The sequence below is a fragment of the Dendrobates tinctorius genome, unplaced genomic scaffold (assembly GCF_039654945.1).
Source record: "Dendrobates tinctorius isolate UK_male_01 unplaced genomic scaffold, ASM3965494v1 ptg000004l, whole genome shotgun sequence".
NCBI classification, from domain to species: Eukaryota; Metazoa; Chordata; class Amphibia; order Anura; family Dendrobatidae; genus Dendrobates; species Dendrobates tinctorius.
Window position 1 is genome coordinate 39,081,917 of NW_027361672.1, and position 21,608 is coordinate 39,103,524.

Below are 21,608 nucleotides of genomic sequence, written 5' to 3' on the forward strand. Positions count from 1 at the left end.
CATTTAACTAGAACTTCCGGCCATCAGGTCAGAAAACCGCCTACTGGTGACCCGTGTCACGTGATAGCGGGTCACCGGTTCATTGGTATGACAGCCAGAGGTCTCCTGGAGACCTCTATGGTTGTCAGTGCCAGCTTGCTGTGATTGCCACCCACTGGTTGGCGCTCATAGCAAGTGAGTAATTCTGCTACATAGAGGTGATCTGACCATCATCTCTATGTATCAGAGCTGATCTGGCAGTGGCAGCTTTTAGTCTCCCATGGAGACTATTGAAGCATATCAAAAGTAAAAAAAAAGTTTTTAAAAATTTAAAAAAATATAAAAGTTAAAATCACCCCCCTTTCACCCCATTCAAAAAAATAAATCAAACCTACACATATTTGGTATCACCGAGTTCAGAATTGCCGACATTGCAGTAAAATGCAATAAAGGGCAATCAAAAGATCGCATCTGCACCAAAATTGCATCAATAAAAACATCAGCTCATCACGCAAAAAATAAGCCCTCGCCGAACCCGAAATCACGAAAAATGGAGACACTGTGGGTATCACAAAATGGCGCAATTATTTTTTTTTAACAAACTTTGAAATCTTTTTTCACCAATTAGATAAAAAGAACCTAGACATGTTTGGTGTCTATGAACATGTAATGACCTGGAGAGTCATAATAGCAGGTCAGTTTTAGCATTTAGTGAACATGGTAAAAAAAAACCTAAACAACTGTGGGATTGCACTTTTTCTGCAATTTTACTGCACTTGGAATTTTTTTCCCATACTCCAGTCCAGTGATGTCGTTCAAAAGTACAACTCGTCCTGCAAAAAACAAGCCCTCTCATGGCCATATTGACCGAAAAATAAAAAGGGTGCTTCGACTCAATAGTGAGCAAAGGGTCTTAATACTTGTGTCCATGTGATATTTCCGCTTTTCTTTAATAAAATTTGCAAAAATTTCTACATTTCTGTTTTTTTTTCAGTCAAGATGGGGTGCAGAGTGTACATTAATGAGAAAAAAAAGAACTTTTTTGAATTTACCAAATGGCTGAAATGAAAAAAAGAGTGAAAAATTTAATGGGGTTTAAATACTTTCCGTACCCAATGTAAGTGGCTGTGGACGTTTTACAATTACATTGTAATAAAAGTAATCTTGAGTCCTTGTTGTTCATGAATTGAAGGCTAAGGCCGGCGTCACACTAGAGAGGAATACGGACGAGTGAGAGGCGTTAAAAAAACGCATTGCACACGGACCAGTAATTCTCCATGGGGCAGCTCCCATCAGCCGTATTTTTCTTGTGTATATATAACGGCCTTGCCAATCGCAGCATGCTGCGATTGTCAGCGTACTATGGCCATAGTACGCCAATGCAAGTCTATGGGTGCGCTAAAAATCCGCATTACACATGGACCACATGTGTGACTTGCGAGAAATACGCACCTGGTGTCTTTTAGAAAAGCCGGCAATTCAGTGCGCTATACAGTAAAATCACACTGACAGGTTTAATAAAGAAAAGCAAGAATAGATCTAGACACATAGAATACATATATATATATACATGTCATTGAGACACATATATACAGTGGGGAAAAAAGTATTTAGTCAGTCAGCAATAGTGCAAGTTCCACCACTTAAAAAGATGAGAGGCGTCTGTAATTTACATCATAGGTAGACCTCAACTATGGGAGACAAACTGAGAAAAAAAAATCCAGAAAATCACATTGTCTGTTTTTTTTTCATTTTATTTGCATATTGGAAAATAAGTATTTGGTCAGAAACAAGCAATCAAGATTTCTGGCTCTCACAGACCTGTAACTTCTTCTTTAAGAGTCTCCTCTTTCCTCCACTCATTACCTGTAGTAATGGCACCTGTTTAAACTTGTTATCAGTATAAAAAGACACCTGTGCACACCCTCAAACAGTCTGACTCCAAACTCCACTATGGTGAAGACCAAAGAGCTGTCAAAGGACACCAGAAACAAAATTGTAGCCCTGCACCAGGCTGGGAAGACTGAATCTGCAATAGCCAACCAGCTTGGAGTGAAGAAATCAACTGTGGGAGCAATAATTAGAAAATGGAAGACATACAAGACCACTGATAATCTCCCTCGATCTGGTGCTCCACGCAAAATCCCACCCCGTGGGGTCAGAATGATCACAAGAACGGTGAGCAAAAATCCCAGAACCACGCGGAGGGACCTAGTGAATGAACTGCAGAGAGCTGGGACCAATGTAACAAGGCCTACCATAAGTAACACACTACGCCACCATGGACTCAGATCCTGCAGTGCCAGACGTGTCCCACTGCTTAAGCCTGTACATGTCCGGGCCCGTCTGAAGTTTGCTAGAGAGCATTTGGATGATCCAGAGGAGTTTTGGGAGAATGTCCTATGGTCTGATGAAACCAAACTGGAACTGTTTGGTAGAAACACAACTTGTCGTGTTTGGAGGAAAAAGAATACTGAGTTGCATCCATCAAACACCATACCTACTGTAAAGCATGGTGGTGGAAACATCATGCTTTGGGGCTGTTTCTCTGCAAAGGGGCCAGGACGACTGATCCGGGTACATGAAAGAATGAATGGGGCCATGTATCGTGAGATTTTGAGTGCAAACCTCCTTCCATCAGCAAGGGCATTGAAGATGAAACGTGGCTGGGTCTTTCAACATGACAATGATCCAAAGCACACCGCCAGGGCAACGAAGGAGTGGCTTCGTAAGAAGCATTTCAAGGTCCAATATCTAATTAAAAGTCAGGGACATATAAAAAAAAACATGAAATGAAATGGTTTACTGTATGTAAACCATGTGTCATTTCATGTCGGGTTGGGGAATGATTTGACAGAAGCCGGCAATTGAATTAGCGGCTATTCTGCTATGAAGAACTCTGTGAGATATAAATATGTATATGTGTGTGTGTCTCAATGACATGTATATATATATATATATATATATATATATATATATATGTATTCTATGTGTCTAGATCTATTCTTTCGTTTGGATTTGAAAACCTGTCATTGGGTTCCATTATATGTCCGTTTTGCAAGCATGCAAGAAAAAAACGGTATACGGATGCCATTCGGATTACATACAGTACGGATGCTTACATGAGAAAAATACGCGGCCACACCCTGACAACGGATGACATACGGAGCACTATTTAGGGACCATTTATGCATATTATGGCCGTACAATACGGTCCGTTTTTTTTTCTACGTTGTGTGTGACTCCAGCCTAACTCTAACCTAATGGACAACTTTCTTCATATCAGTAGATTTCTTTCTACTGGTCATAAAATTTAAATAGGTTGCTGCCTTTCAATTATTTTTTTTACATTGGCTGCGGTTTGCAAGAAAAAAAATCACGCTGTATTCACCTTTCCCAGGTCCACAGATGAGTCTGTGCCACTTTTCCTAATTCCTGTCATTGGCTGTGGCACTGATATCACATCGACAGTGCAGCAGCCAATCAGTGAGCTCAGCGGCTCTGAACAGGGCTTTCCATCTATACAGGAATGCCTTGTTGAGTCGTTGACCTCAATGATTGGCTGCCTCGCTGTCAAGGTGAGGGTAGCACTGAAGGTAATGCCAGACACCTGGAACAGCGGTGGAAACTCGCTAGTGGACCTGGGAAAAGTAAGAACAGAACTGTGTTTTTTTTATAGCACGCTGCAGCTAGGAGAGAAATTTAAGCGAAAGGTAAAAAAAACCCTCTAAACCCTCCATACACTTTACAAGGACGATCGGCCGGCAGCTTATCTCCCCAGACTCTCCTATATACTGGAGGGCTCACTCTGCTGAGTGTTCCTATGTCCTGTTTGAGAGAGTTGCTGCCAGTCATCTCTGTCAGTGTCATATGTTACAGAGTTTCTATAAGATTAGAAACATAAGGTTGCTTTGATTCTTTTTTTTCCTTCCTAGGCCTCTTTCACATGTCTGATTTTTTTGTGTCCATCTGTGATCCCTTTTTTAAGGGCTGCAAATATGGAGACACGCACACCTATTGTATTCAATGGTGGTGCGCATGTGTCAGGTTTTTCACACAGAATATTCTCATGGTGCTCGCGATAATTTCGTCACCGCAGTTCATCTTCCCGGCTCACAGTGAAGTGAAACTGGGAACACACCTTCATTGACCGGCGGTGACCTCTATGGCATCACTGCTCGTCACTGAATCTGTACTCGCAGCAGCTCATTGTCTCATGGTTTTCAGCCTGGATGGATGCATCTTGGTATCATTCAGGTTGTAAACTAAATATCGCAGAGATGGATTACGGCGTGGGACAGTATGGATTATCTTCAAGTCGGACAGGTGAGGGATATGGTTGTTGTTTTTTTTTGAAGAGGTCAAGGGCTTCAATGGATTTGGCATAATGGTAAGTATTAATTTGTTTTTTATTTTTAAATAAATGTGTAAAACAGGTTGTTTTGTTTTATTTCAAATATACGACTTTATTCTTCCTGTGTGTTTATTTCTAAACTTAGTATGTCGTTAGTAATTATGGCGTCTTATAGATTTCAACTGACAATACAAAGCTGACATCAACACCTCAAATATTACCCCACTTGCCACCGTACCAGGGCTAGTGGGAAGAGCGAGGCTAAGCGCCAGATTTGGCACATCTTATGGATGTGCCATTTCTGGGACGGCTGAGGACTGATGTTGGTAGTCTGGGAGGGCAATATCCATGACTAGTGTTGAGCGATACTTTTCGATATTGGGAAATATTGGATCGGACCGATACCCAAAAAGTATCAGGTATCGCCGATTCCGATACCGTTAACCCATGCAAGTTAATGGGACAGAAATATCGGAATTAAAAAAACCCCTTTCTTTACTTGCACATCCAGTTCGGGAGGGGGGAAGAGTGTGGGCGGTGCGTGGGTGGACACTGTGCGCGTCTGTGTGTGCAGGCGGGGTCTGTACGGGCCTCTCGGGGGTCTGTGTGGGCCTGCCGGGGGTCTGTGCGGGCCTGCTGGGCGTCTGTGCGGGCCTGCCGGGGGGTCTGTGCGGGCCTGCCGGGGGTCTGGGCGGGGCTGCCGGGGGTCTGGGCGGGCCTGCTGGGGGTTGTGTGTGTGCAGGCATCGTCCAATGGGACTACAAGTCCCATCGGGCTATGCCTGCTACAATGACAGTGATTGACACATTATCCAATGATGGGACAGTAGTAGTCCCATCATCCGGCTAATGTGTTAAATGTAAAAAAGAAAAAAAAAACAAAAACATACATACTACATACATACTACATATATACTACATTCATACAGCATACATACATACATGCATACTACATACATACTTCATATATACTACATTCATACAACATACATGCATACTACATACATACTACATATATACTACATTCACACAACATACATACTACATACATACTACATATATACTACATTCACACAACATACATACATACTACATAATACTTTACATACATACTTCATATATACTACATTCATACAACATACATACATACGTACTACATTCATACAACATACATACTACATAATACATGCATACTTCATATATACTACATTCATACAACATACATACTACATATATACTACATTCATACAACATACATACATACTACATACATACTTCATATATACTACATTCATATAACATACATACATACTACATATATACTACATCCATACAACATACATACATACTACATACATACTTCATATATACTACATTCATACAGCATACATACATACTACATATACTACATATATACTACATTCATACAACATACATACATACTATATACTGTATATACTACATTCATACATACTACATACATACTTCATATATACTACATTCATACAACATACATACATACATAGTACATACTACATACATGCTACATACATACAACATACATAAAACATGCTACATACATACAACATACATACTACATATATACTACATTCATACAACATACATACATAGTACATACTACACACATACAACATACATAAAACATGCTACAGACATGCAACATACATACTACATATATACTACATACAATACATTCATACAATACATACATATAGACATACAGTACATATAACATAGAGTACATACTCACCATCACTTGTCACTTTGATCCCCGAAGCCAGTGTCATCTGTAAAAAATATTAAAATAACAAACAAGCAATATACTCCCTGATCCACAGAAATCAACGAGTGTCCCACAACGATCTCCCGTGGAGAACAGCAGCATCAGCTGATGCGACCGCTCTCTAGGGGCCCCAGGAATACAATGACGGGAGGTAGGTATCCTTCCGCACTGTATTCCTGCGCCACTGTAAAAAAAATAGTCCCTAGTCTAACTTTTGGCATTGCTGTGTGAGAAAGTTCCCACGCAGCTTTTGCCATAAAGTGAGACCAGTGAACTATAGTAACCTCTCAGTGATGCACTGCAGGAAATCGTCGTGGGACACTCGTGGATTTCTGCGGATCAGGGAGTATATTGGTTGTTTGTTATTTTAATATTTTTTACAGTGAGATGACACTGGCTTCCAGGATCAAAGTGACAAGTGATGGTGAGTATGTACTCTATGTTATATGTATTGTATGTCTAAATGTATGTATTGTATGAATGTATTGTATGTAGTATGTATGTAGTATGTATGTTGTATGAATGTAGTATATATATGTAGTATGTATGTAGTATGTAGTATGTATGTATGTTGTATGAATGTAGTATATATGTAGTATGTACTATGTAGTATGTATGTTGTATGAATGTAGTATATATGTAGTATGTATGTAGTATTTATGTATGTTGTATGAATGTAGTATATATGTAGTATGTATGTATTATGTAGTATGTATGTATGTTGTATGAATGTAGTATGTATGTAGTATGTATATTGTATGAATGTAGTATATACTGTATGTAGTATGTATGTATTATGTAGTATGTATGTTGTATGAATGTAGTATATATGTAGTATGTATGTAGTATGTATGTTGTATGAATGTAGTATATATGTAGTATGTATGTAGCATGTATGTTGTATGAATGTAGTATGTATGTATTATGTATGTATGTTGTATGTATGTAGTATGTATGTTTTTTTTTTTGTTTTTTTTTTTACATTCAGCACATTAGCCGGATGATGGGACTACTACTGTCCCATCATTGGCTAATGTGTCATTCACTATCATTGTAGCAGGCATAGCCCGATGGGACTTGTAGTCCCATTGGACGATACCTGCACACACACACAACCCCCCGGCAGGCCCGCACTGACCCCCGGCAGCCCGCACAGACCCCCGGCAGCCCGCACAGACCCCCGGCAGGCCCGCACAGACCCTCGGCAGGCCCGCACAGACCCCTGGCAGGCCCATACAGACCCCCGGCAGGCCCGCACAGACCCCCGGTAGGCCCGCACAGACCCCCAGCAGGCCCGTACAGACCCCCAGCAGCCCGCACAGACCCCCGGCAGGCCCGCACAGACCGCGCATCATGATTCGCACAGACCACGCATCATGATGACATCATTTCAGCAGCCAATCACAGCCACAACACTGGCTCGTTGCATTATGGGAACTTCCGATTCCGGTATTCGATATTGTAAAAATATCGGTACTCTGTATCGGAATTCCGATACAGCGAATATCGGCCGATACCCTATATTTGCAGTATCGAAATGCTCAACACTATCCATGACCCCTTCCCAGGCTATTAATAAAAACCCACACCTGTTTGTTTAGCCTTTACTACATCATTATAAGGGAACCCTACATCATTTTTTGGGGTCCCACTTAAACTCACCAGGAAAGGCTAAGCAAACAGCTGTAAGTGGTTATTAATAGCCTGGGAACCTTATGGGGCATTACTCTTTTTCACAGATTATTAAAATCAGCGCCCAGCTGTGGACTCTCTCTCTGCTGGTGGTTATGAAAATTAGGCAGAAGCCCATACTGTTTTTTTTAATTTAATTCTTTATTTTACACAGAATGTACTCAGCTGCTGCTGAATACGACTCCCATCGCTGTTACCTGATTGTGCTGATTTCAGGGAGACCAAGCAACAATGATGAGAGCTACCTTCAGCAGCTGGCGCCAGGGATCAGCACAATCTGTGCTGCTTTTCCCAGGTGCCCATATGTGTCACATGGACACACAGACGGCACACAGATGTGACACATGAACACATTGACACACAGACAGCAAACAGATATACAGATGTTCCATACATACACAGGAATGACACACAGGCCACGGATCGCTCCAGTACTGGTTTTTCCCATACAGGAATCACCAGGACATGTGAAGGAGGGCTTAGTTTGTATTGCAGCACAACCCATTAATAAAATGTAGGGCTGAGCTGCAATACCATGCACACCATGGGGCAATATTGGTGCTTTAATGTAATAGATTAACTTACTACAAATTTGTAAATGACATGCACATCTACATTTTATGGTTCAATAAAAGTGTATTAATGTCTGAGCTGCAAATTACATGACCAGATATTATTGTGAAGGACTGGACCAAAACATGACAATTTGAAAAAAACAACGATGCAAATGCCATATATAACAAAGTTATAAAACTTAGCAGCAGTTATGAAAAATCTTTGATAATATCATTTACATTAAAAGAAACATGGGAAATAATCCACCATATGCAAGTTCTAGAAAGTGTCACTTTATTACATTATCATATGGCATATAATAAGGGGTTAGCTAAACCAAAAAGTCTTTATGAAGGTCCTTTTAAAAGGTTATTTATAAATGAGAATGATCACAAAGTGCTAGTAAATACAAGTAAATTTACAATTTACTACTTATTAAATTTTTCATTCTTTGTTGAGATACTATTAACAATTTTGTTTACAGTTTGTTGCCTTGACACTAAGAATCTCTGGTAAAGAACAGAACATGCACAGTGCTTACAAGCTCTTTTTTACTGAGCTTGTAAGCACAATTTTGAAGCTGGTGGGATTGTCAGAGCATGTTGTTACCTTCTAATCCAAGCCAGCTTTAGTACAGTGTTTGTAAACTGGATAGCACTTGTGGTCGGGCTCCTAAGGCAGCGAGCTGTAAACAAAAGTGTTAACTTGTTATCACAATAAAAGCTGCAAATTTTAATAAGCAGTAAATTGCAAAAGTGCTCGTTTTTACAGATACTATCCAACAGTATTCACGCATAAAGGTAGGAATAACCCTTTAAAGAGAATTTGTTGGCACGATTTTGTGATGTAAAGACATGGCTGTAATGGGCTGTAATACTGATTACATTGATACCTTTGGTGAAGAAATCCACTTGTGGTTCTTCTGTAATCACTATTTGAAGTTTTCTGCTAATTAGATATCAGAGCACAGGGGCCAGACTGTGCCCTGGGGCTTCTCCTCCCGGTGTGTGTATGTGAGGGCCAGGGCTATAGTCGTGGCCACCAACATCTGTAACAGTGTGCCCTGGCCTCCCATCACATAAACACACTGCCCATCATCCTGCATACCTGCAGCGTCTTCTTCAGCTCTATCAGGGACCTTAGCACATTTCAGGAGGTTCTCTGGATCCACTTTGGAATAAACAGGGTCACAGTCCATTCCAACTTTAACAAAAACTTCTTTACTAGGACTTGTACACAGAATATTCATATTCTTCCCAGCATCATCATCATCATCAGGGTTTACAGCAATTAACTCCTCTTCTGTGCCTTTCCTTCTCTTTCTCTTACCAAGCCCGCTTCCGGGGCGGACCGTGCCAAATGATCCCACAGCATGTTCAGTGCCCAGCCTTACTCCAGTTGGGTGTTCCCTCACCTGTTTTGCCCCAGAAATGAAGGCATCAGCCCACAAGATAAGCTGCCACATGTTGAATGTTGTGCTCGTACTGCTTAGGCCTGTTTCACACATCAGTTTTTGTGTTCAGTCAAAATCCGCAAAAATGGCGGATAGCGGATCCGTTCTTGAACTGAGCACAATGTTTGTCACCGGACCGTTATTTTAACGGATCCGTGAAAGGAAGAATTTTAAAGGAACCGCTGCCTGTGGAAGGAGAGAGAGAGAGAGATTTTCCAGCCGACAGAACAGAGTTTAGGGTTAAATTTCCAGCTGAGTGAAGTCTTTCAGCCATGAGCAGTGAGAAGTGCGGATCCTGCCACCCGAAAAAACGTTACCTGCTCCGTTCGGGCATGTCGGCGGATGTCAAAATTTTGGCGGATCCGCAAAAAAACGGATCCAACGGATGGCCATCCGTCAAGATCCGCCGGTAATGCAACTCAATGGGAAAAAAACGGATCCGCCAAAAAAATTGCGGATCCGTTTTTTATGCAAAACGGCAGATTTTGACTGATGGACAAAAACTGATGTGTGAAACAGGCCTTAGTCTTCACTAGCAACTGCAGACCAACTTAAACTGCACTGCCAGCACTGCTGCTTTATCTCCCTCCTTAGACAATCCAGGTCATGAATATCTGCTGGGTTCTGTGCCTTAATAATGTTGCGTGGCGCGGTGTTGCACAGGGCTAGCCTGCCCTCCTGAGCTATGGGCGCCCTGGCCCCGACTGACTCCTATCAGGAAGTTCTTAACCCACCATGCCCCTAACTATCTACACCCCCCAACAATGTTCCCTGACTACAGTGCCCCCATCTAGTGGCCAATCTGAGGTAATACTCCCCATTATCATTCTACCCCCATCTAGTGGCCGACCCAGGGTAACTCACTTTCCCTAGCAATACTACAACATTAAATAGACATATATATTACATTAGCAGCACAATAGAGAAAACAACTTACACAGACAAGTACTTTAGATACAGCGGTATATACACTGAGATAAACGTGCATAATGAACTTAAAGGGGTTAAGGAGAAATGCCACACTTTGCAACCCCTTAAATGCGATTCCCCGACACCTCCACCTGCATCTGATCTCCATATGACCTGCCTGCTCTGTCTAAAATCTCAGTAGTGACCTGACGTTCATAGACCGGAGGCAGGCCTAGGGGCTGGGGAAACATAGCCAGGGAGGAGAAGGCCCAGTGTAAAGTCCAATCCCTGCGCACCAAAATCTAATTAGTACAAAACTTCAAATTGTGATTACAGAAGAACCTCAAAGTGCATTTCTTCACCAAAGGTATCCATTTAATATGCATCACAGCGCCATTACAGCCATGTCTGTACTTTACATTACAAAATCGTGCCAACTGGTTCTCTTTAAGGCAGCTCTAATTGAACACTTACTTTTATTCCAGGAGGTCCTTGTGGCCCCAGAGGCCCATTTTCACCATGTATACCCTATCATACACGAAAGCAAAAGTTTAAAAATGGAAAAATTAAATAATTTAGAAGGAATAGTGACTAAATAGAATCAAATATGCAGTTTTGTACTTTAGCCCCTTGGGATCCTTCTGCTCCTGGAAGTCCACGTGGCCCAGTTTCACCCTATAATGAATAAAGGCAGTTTTACAAAAATGAAAAGTGAATAACTGCCAAATAAACATGATGGGTTGCCTGGTTGGTAAAGATGGTGACCTTCAAAGAAATGAAAGAAGGGTGGATATGTGCCTGATCTATTCCATTTTTTAAATTATAAAATAATAGAAGCGTTAATTAAGTAAAAACAGCTATGACTCTGTAGTAAAATATATAAAAGCTCTCTTTAAAACCAGATCCAAGGGTTGTTTCTGCTGCCTTAAAGATATGACGGTTTTGTCAAACCCAACAGATTTGGCTTCCATGACAAAGTTTTTTTAATTTTATCCCCCATCTTTAGATTAAATTCCTGCAATAAATTTTGGGTGAGTTCCAGTTCCAGCAAAGTGTATGGGATTTCTAGAAATTTCCTGCCCTCTGTACTGTATTTTTGAATTTGGCATCATGTCAATTTTCCTAGCGGGTACGCTGACTTTTTTGTGTGGATTTTCCCCATAGAATTGCATTAAATGCTGAAAATCTGCAAGTAAAAAAATCACAGATGCATTTTTACTGTGATTCTGTTGTGGTATTGAAAATGCACAGAATCCGTACATCACTGTATCAATAAAGTTTTTGTCAAAGACAAATACCAGGAACTATATAAAAGCAGCTTAATTTAAAACATTACATTCTAAAATGAGGCAAAAACTGCAGGGTCAAAAGCAGAACAAAAAAGAGCGCATTTAACCTCTTTATGACCTTGAGCGTACTTAGTATGTCTTGGTCGGCTGGTACTTGCCAACTTTAGATGTCCACGCAATCACCCCTTGGCGTCAGTCCACACTGCTCCCGGCACTTTAACCCATTAAATAATTTGATCTCTAGCGATTGCAGCATTTAGCAGGCATGCAAAGGAAGTCCCTTCTGCACTCCGATTGGTGCCCCCCGTAACGTCATTGCAGAGGTCCAATCCTTGCCATGGTGATCCGATGTCGTCATGACGACATCAGGGCTACGTCATGCCCCTTGCACCATGCACAGAGCAAGATCTAAGGGCCTTGTGTCAGTGCACAACAGTGAGCCATTTCAATGCTTGTGCCTTGTGATGGATTATAACAATGATCAGGCTGCTGAAAGTAAAAATACCATAGTGCAACTAAGTAAAAAAGTTTGAAACATTTTTAAAAATATTATTTAAAAAAAGAAAACAAAAATCGCACATGATTGGTATACCCACATCCGGGACGACCAGCCCCATAAAATGTTACACTACTTAACTCCTTCAGTGAACACCTTAAAAAAAAAAGTGGGACAAAAAATTATGCTTTTCATCATATCACGGTACAAAAAGTGGAATGAAGTGATGCAAAAATTATTTTTTTCAGAAAATAGTCTTTATTGTGTAAAACACCAAAACCTGAAAAAAGCGATATAAATGAGGTATCCCTGTTCTCGCACTGACCCGAAGAATAAAACTGCCTTACCAATTTTACCCCAAGCCAAACGGTATAAAAAACACCCCAAAAAAAACTATTCCTGAATTGTTAGTTTTTGTTAATTCTGCCTCCTAAAAATCTGAATAGAAAGGGATGAAAAAACGTTTTGTGACCAAAAATGGTACCATTACAAACATCAACTCGTCCCACAAAAAAACAAACTGCAACTTGACTGTGTTGGAAAGCATATTGAATCATTAGAGTTCTCAAATTATGGCGATGCAAAAACTATTTTTTGATATAAAAAGTGTATTTTAGTGTGTGACAGCAGCCAAACATAAAAACCCGATGTAAATCTGGTATCGCTGTAATCTCTCCAACCCGAAGAATAAAGTCGCCTAATCACTTATACCGCACAAGGAACGGCGTAAAAAATAAATAAAACCAATTATTCACCTGCTGTTGATTTTTTTTTCATTCTGCCTCCCAAAGATCGCAGTAAGGCTTGGCGCACATTTATCCTGCGCTCTGCGCTGAGCGCTTAAATAAGTGATTCAGATGGAACTCCTGGTGGAAGATTCCTTATAGTGAGGCAAATAGAGGCACTGTGGACCCGTATGACCTGTGATTTGGCGGTGTCAGTCTTTTTAGGCGTGCATAACAGCAGGGTCCACCTGAGTTTTGTGCATTTCTGAAAAGAGGGGCAACGCTGAACAGAGACCAGGTGGAGTCCAGAGTAACTATGCTGCCTCATTGTAGTGAGTCTGAATGAGCCCTGAAATCTTAGATGCCATGGTCGGAATCTATATGGACGGTATCAAACTAGTGTATTATTAGTTTAGGTACATTAACCAAGAGTCCTTCCACTATCCTATTCCCAGTTGTGTTCACATTTGACATTTAAGCTGAGTTCACAGGTAGCGTTTTTTTCGCGTTTCCGCGTGCGGTTTTAAACGCGCGATTTTGCCGAGAAAACGCGAAAAATAAGCATCCCATGCATTCCTATGGGATTCCGCAATGCTGTGCTAATGCTGCGTTTTTTTTCCACAGCGGAATCGTTTCGCGGTAAAAAACACAGCATGCTTATTAATTTAGCGGAATCGTGGCAATCCCGCACCCATAGGAATGCATTGTTCAGTTTACTTTCTGCATGTGGCTGTGCACACCATGCGAAAAGTAAGCAGAACATTTGCGGATGGTACCCACGGTCCGGAGGAGAGGAGACTGTCCTCTGGGCTCTGGGTACCGTATCCCTGTAAAAAGTAGAATTAAAATAAAAAATATTGTTATTCTTACCTTCCGGCATCCCGCGCAGCCTTCCCGCCGTTCTCCACTCTCCTGGTCCCAGTAATCCTTAGCGAGAATGACCGCGATGGCGTCCGTTCTCGCGGGATTGCGACGTCTCACTGTCACATCGCAAATGACCGCGAGACATCGTGATCCCACGAGAACGGATGCCATCGCGGTCATTCTCGCAAAGGATTACTGGGACAGGGAGCGTGGAGAGAGGCGGGAAGGCTGCGCGGGACGCCGGAAGGTAAGAATAACAATATTTTTTAATTTTTTTATTATTTTTTACACCTTATCTTTTACTACTGATGCTGCATAGGCAGCATCAGCAGTAAAAAGTTGGTCACACTCGTCAAATACTATGTTTGACGAGTATGACCAACCTGTCAATCAGTTCTCCAAGCGATGCTACAGATCGCTTGGAAAATGCTAGCATTCTGCAAGCTAATTATGCTTGCAAAATGCTAGTTTCTCCGCTGGAAAATCGCGGGAATTTGAAATGCGATTTTCCCGCGGAATGGAATCCGGAATTCTCGCGGTAATTTCCGCGAGAGTTCTGCTACCTGTGAATGTAGCCTAACTGTGCATCAAAAATTGTTACAAACTTCTAAGTTATAGAAATTTATTTCAGTTTATAACAATTACTTTAAGGCCCGGAGGTCCTGAGGCACCTTTTGGTCCCGGCATTCCCCTTTCTCCCTGTAAAAATAAATTATGGGATTAGATAAATAATGTTCATAATTGAAATGAACCTTTAGTATTGTCATACTATAGTAAAATGTATCATCCTTATTATTTGTTACCTAGTGTAGAAATAAAGTAGAAATATAATACATCAAAAGAGTAAATGACCCCAGAATGGTTCTTTCTTAAAATCTCATAAAGTAAGGGTAGAATAGTAACTTTTTTTGGTAAGAAAACTGTTGTTTTTCCATCAAGCAGCAATGAATAGATTTTCCTTTTTGGACAACTGCTGTTAAAATAGTGAGTTTCCCAGTTCTAAGTTCTAAGTTAATTATGGGAAGTCTTGCTAAAAATCACCCAGCAGCTATTATTTGAAAAACCAACCTAAATGTGCATTACGCTACATCCCTATTGACCTTCATTAGGTAGCAAAATTTGACCCCACTATTGACACGGTGACAGGTCCTCTTCTCAGTGTTATTCCCATTTTAAGCATTTAAAAAGCTTATATCTCTTACACTATATTATGTTTAGTATACTATCTACAGATGAGCAAATCTTTTGAAATTCAAACTTGATAGCTATGTAAAATTTTTCCCCAAAAAATCAATTTGCAGCAAATTATTCCACTGCGAATCACAAGTACGGAAAAGCCTCCAATTACCCTAAAAATATTTGTGCAACATTCTGAGATATCCTAGGACTCCATTAAACAATAATCAAGCTCTTTATCGCAACCATAGTGTCAAAATAACCTCAAAATATATGGCTATGGATAAATGGATAGTAACTATTTTTCACTGCTGTCCTATCAAACAGTATTTGTAATTTATAATAATAGTTCTTCAGTGTTAAAGCTTTATCTTCTTACCTCTACTGCTAAACTGTGAGCTATGAAGTTATGTAACTATACAGATTTACTACAAAGCAGCTGCTGCATTCCCTGCCTCTGCTTTTATACAGGCTTTGATAGTGATTCCTGATTGGCTGCATTTGTGATAGCTGCAATTGTTCCTGAGGTCATGTGAGCCTTCTGTGGCCAATGAAGTATTCTGCAATATGTAAAATAGTGGTGGGCATTTTGGGAGTATTTTTCACGCCAATTGAATCACAAATTGTTTGAATTTTGTTGGGTCTGGCAAGTTTCCTAAAATTCAACATAAAATCAATTAATAGCTAATCAATTTGCTCTTCTCTACTACTAATTGAATAATTTGCATATCTCCTAAACAATATAATTGTTTGAAGTTTTTTTAGTGACAGGAGAATTAGTTGCATATTAACTCTGCAGCAGGCACAAAACAAGTTAGTAGACTACAGTGATGGTGCAAAATTACCATTAATCCTATTGGACCAGGAACACCAGGAGTGCCACGAAAACCCTAGAAAATACACATTTATAATGTTGCTCAAAAGATCTCACAATTTAATGTTTGATAATTTGCAGCCACGTTCACTTGTTGAGTGTATGGTGAGTTTTTTACCTAAGTATTTGTAAGCCAAAACCAGGAGTGAGTGAAAAATAGAGAAAATGCATGTGTTTCTATTATACTTTTTGCTGTCTGTGGCAGCCATTGAGCAGCAGCCTGGAGCTGGCAGTCAGCATGGCCTGCACTCGTCCTTTGATATCGGTGTACTCCGAAAAAGGAGAAATATCTGGCAAAAATGTGACTATGCCGGCTATGTTCAAGGCTCCTATATGCCCAGATATTGACAACTTTGTCCAAACCAACCTGCTCAAGAACAGCAGACCAGTGCTAAATCATGGGAAACAGGTAGGGCCGTCACTCGTATTCCCCATGTTCGTGGGGGTGGAATGCACCGCTCCGGTCAGGGTGCATTTGGAAACATGTAGCCGTGGAGGGCGTATGTTTGCCCCTACCAACACCTGGAGGCGCTGGCATCGTAGAATTAATGTAACTCAGACGAGATATGCAGTGTGCTCTGCATTGGCCCCTTCAGCCCTCCCTGCATTTGTCATGTTTAAAGGCCACCGTATTGAGGAAATCCCAGAGGTCCCACTGGTTGTAGAAGATAAAATTGAAAATTACAACAAAACAAAGGAGGCAGTCCTGCTGCTGAAGAAACTGAAAGTCTGGAAAGACATCAAGAAGGTTTACGCGTCCCAACGTATTTGTGCTGGTAAAAGTAAAATGAAAAACTGCCACCGCATCCAGTGCAAAGAACCTTGTGTTATCTACAATGAAGATAATGGCATTGTTAAAGCCTTCAGAAATATCCCAGGAATCATACTCAACTGAACCTTTTGAGGTTGGCTCTTGCTGGTCATGTTGGTCAATTCTGCATTTGGACAGAAAGTGCTTTCCGCAAACTGGATGATCTCTATGCAAAGTACTACATCTGGGCAATAAAAATGAAAAAAGCATATATAGAATGGGAGGAATAGGGCTAAGTGACAGCACATGTGAAAAAGACTTGGGTATACTAATAGATCACAGACTGAATATGAGTCAACAGTGTGATGCAGCAGCAAAAAAGGCAAATGCAATTCTAGGATGTATTAACAGAAGCATACAGTCTAGATCACGTGAAGTCATTATTTCCCTCTACTCCTCTTTGGTCAGACCTCATCTGGAATATTGTGTCCAGTTTTGGGCACCACATTTTAAAAAAGACATCAACAAACTGGAGCAAGTTCAGAAAAGAGCGACCAGAATGGTGACCGGTCTGCAAACCCTGTCTTATGAGGAAAGGTTGCAGGATTTGGGAATGTTTAGTTTGCAAAAGAGAAGACTGAGAGGAGACTTAATAGCTGTCTACAAATATCTAAAGGGCTGTCACATTGTAGAAGGATCAACTTTATTCTCATTTGCACAAGGAAAGACTAGAAGCAATGGGATGAAACTGAATGGGAAGAGACACAGATTAGATATTAGAAAAAACTTTTTGACAGTTAGAGTGATCAATGAGTGGAACAGGCTGCCACGAGAAGTGGTGAGTTCTCCTTCAATGGAAGTCTTCAAACAGAGGCTGGACAGACATCTGACTGGGATGATTTAGCGAATCCTGCTTTGAGCAGGGGGTTGGACCAGATGGCCCAGGAGCTCCCTTCCAACTCTACGATTCTATGATTCTATGATTCTATGGCACAAACCAGTTTCCCTGAAGGCAGATTACAACCTTCCTGTCACGGACACCGCCGGTACTCACCGGCGCGTGCCAGCTCCTCGGCGCGTCGCCGCCCCTCAGCGCATCCCTGCAGCTGCTCTCTTCAGGTCCCGGCGCTTCCATGCCCGCTCTCTCTCTTCCGCAAGGGTCCCTGGGAGCACTGACCTGGTGGCTCCACCCCAACATGGCGGCGCCCACCGGGTATTTCTGCACAGCGTCAGCAAAGGTAAGACGCCTGATTATCACAGCGGGTTAGCGCTGGCGTCCTTGCGCTTAGCGCCGACTCACACCTCAGGTCTCCTGCCTTAGCCGTGCCTGTCAGCTCTGTACCTCAGCCATGCCTGTCAGCTCTGTACCTCAGCCGTGCCTGTCAGCTCTGTACCTCAGCCGTGCCTGTCAGCTCTGTACCTTGGCCGTGCCTGTCTGCCTCGTGCCTCTGCCTTGCGTGTCCGCCCTGTATCAGCCCTGCCTCAGTCCTGTGTCTGTCGTGCCTGTCTGCCCTGTGTCTCAGCCATGTTCATCCCCACTCCGGTATCCCTCGTGGTGGGTCCACATCCCCGGTACCGTCCTGTAGACGCCTCCTTATTTTTGTCCCTTTTTCCTTTCAGCTTAAAGCCCCCGCCAGTCCTGGTCTCTCTGGCTCCGTTGACCCCCCTGTGCCTTCCGTTCCAGAGTACTGCCTCCAGTCCTGCTCTCTCATGCTCACTCTGCCCTGCCCTGAGTCACCCTTTGGCTCCGTCTGTTGTGGTTCTATCTCCCTTGGGCATGCTCCTAACACTCCCTGTATAGGGGGTGGTCTTCACCTGGTCCGCTCGCCCTTGGGGGCTCTGGAGCCACGACCCAGAGGGTCCACTCCCGGGTTCTTCACCAAACTAACCCTATCCCTAACACTTCCTATGTACAAAATAACAAATACAGATCTCAGCCATATCCTGAAGAGTCAACAGACCAGAAGGTTGTACGTCGTCGAATCAAAAGGGTGAAGCGCAAAGAACTCAAGAAGAACCCACTGAAGAACTTGAGAATTATTGTGAGGCTCAGTCCATATGCAAAGGCTGCAAAACGCAACAACACTTTTCCTCTAATTGTTCCACTCCTGATTTTTGCTAACAAATACTGATGTGAAATACTGACCAAATACTGAATGTGGCTTAAGGCTGGGGCTACACAGCGACATGTGTTGTGTGATACTGAGATTGCAGAAAATTATTTCTTATGGTCTTGCAATGTGACCTGCAACCTACTGTGATTGCGACAGATTCACACATATTTTCAGATGTGTTGGATATTCTGCTACTTGTTAATCACATAAAACTCACTTTCCATAGACTTCAATGCAAGTTGCACGTGACTCATTGGTAATCTGGCAATTTTTTTTTTACAAAATACAGATCTAAAATAGTCACACAACAGGAAGTAACAGACAAGGTTCACAAGTATTTTTGGTCACGTGAAGTGCCTGAGAAATGCTGTTGTGTGACATGTCTCACCATATAGTCCCAGCTGCTGAGTTTAAAGTTAATGAGAAATAATAAAAGTATAAAATAATAGTATTGGTAGAATGGCGCAGACTAGGTTAAGTGCACTGTCATTTGTGGTTATATTTCACAGCACATATAGTAATTTCTTACCGGTAATCCTGGACGGCCATCTGTTCCAGGCTGACCTGGCGGACCTTTATCTCCCTAAAAATAATTACATGAAGAGTTACCAAACTAATATCCCCAGTGAACTGAGGATAACAAAGGTCATTGATGGGCATGTTTTCTTTAAACAAGTTGATAACTGTTATCCACAGTTGTAAGTTTTTCCCCCTAGGTCCAGTTGGAAGCCTCTTAAATAAAATCATTGATCATAAATTATACCTATGGCCAACTTAAATATAGCAACCACCAATGTTAAAGGCATAAATATCCCACAGAAAAGATCACAAATATTGAGGCATTTAGGAAAGAACAAAGTTGATGTAGTCTTTTTCCAAGAAACTCATTTCAAGAAAACATATACCCCCATTGTTATGATCCATGCTGGATCAAGACAGATACAGTAAAAGCACTAGTAACCTTTTTTTTTCCTTAAGCTGGTGGTTTCAGTTCTAGTTTTGCCCCCGGTGGCCGTTAGGGTCATTGCACTTGATGTTTTCTTTGCTTTGCCTTTTGCCCCCGGTGGTCACTGGGGTTATAGCAGTTTTTGGCCCCTGATCATTTGACCATTCCCTTTTCCTATATAGGGTCACATGGTCTATGGGCAGGTGTTGGTGATAGCGTCTTTTTGGGATTCCAACCACGGTGAAGGGAGCAGCTGGCTGAGGTGTGAAGCCACTGCAGAAACCTGGTGAAGTTAGCAGCTGGCTTGAAGGTTGGAGCCACTGCTGAAACTGGTGTTGAACTCTGGCTGCCCGGTGTCCGCAGCAGAGTGAGATGGTGAAGGTGGCAGCTGGCTCTGAGGTGTCGAGCCACTGCGAAAAGTTAATCCGGTGATGCACTCTGCTGCCTGGTGCTGCAGCAGAGCAAGATAAGTCTTTTTGGTGTTTCCCCTGTTTGAATTTTTCCCTGGTGTGTATTAGTACAGCGGTGGGGCCAGTGCCTGCACCACCCAGCTCCCTAGCAAGGGATAGGTGTAGGGTATACTAGGGTGACAGGTATCCGGCTCGGCGACAGGTGAGGAGCCTGTATAGGGAACGTTAGGAGTGTGAGGGACACTGACTCAGGGGAGTGCAGGAGGTCTCCACGTCCCCGTTCTCTATCGCAGGGCCCACCATTGTAACTGTTGCCCCCTTCCCCCCGTGTCTTGCTGTTTTAGTTACTGTCCTGCGTGTCGTGTCACACAGGACAGTTTCAGGTGCCAGTTTTGTTGTTTTAGTTACCGAACTGCGGGTCGTGTCACACAGGATGGGTCCACGTGACACCCATAACCAAAAATAAAACATTCACTAGATGGTACAACTCTACCTCTCCAAACAAAAAAAACAAAGGGGTCTCCATTGTTATTAGCAAAAATCTCCCTTTTGTTTTTAAAGATGTTTTACTTGACGGAGATGGGAGATTTATTTTCTTGAAATATTTGATTTACAACAAGATATACACTCTAATTAATATATACGTTCCTAATGTGAACCATCTCCCCTTTTTTAAAAAAATATTTAGACTTCTGAACCATTTCGTCGAAGGCATACCAATTCTGGGAGGTGACTTCAACATTCCCCTACATCCACCTCTGGACACCTCCAATGGACAATCATCCATTCCACACAAAACAATTAGATTTATTAAAAGATCGCTGATGGATCTCCTTTTGATAGATACCTGGAGAATTATGCATCCCTCTAAGAAGGATTACTCATTCTTCTCATCTGTACATAAAAAATACTCAAGAAATGACTATTTATTCATTCCACATTGTCTACTGGGTCTGGTTAAAAAGACCTTTTATGATAATATAGTTTACTCTGATCATGCCCCATTGTTCACCAACATCGCCTTAAGCAACACAAAAAAATGCGCCTTTAATTGGAAACTAAATAATAACTTAATATATGACATTGACTCTCAGAAATCCATAAGGGAGAACATTAAACAATTTTTTATTGAGAACAGCAGTGACGACATTTCTGATTGTAATATTTGGGAGGCACACAAAGCGGTGCTCAGGGACTATCTTATGGAACTGGGCTCTA

General features: G+C 41.8%; 1 pseudogene; it reads left to right on the top strand.

The window, feature by feature from the left end:
• Positions 1-16,385: 16,385 nt before the first annotated feature.
• Positions 16,386-19,052, top strand: LOC141081079 (large ribosomal subunit protein uL4B-like; annotated as a pseudogene).
• The last annotated feature ends 2,556 nt before the right edge of the window (positions 19,053-21,608 follow it).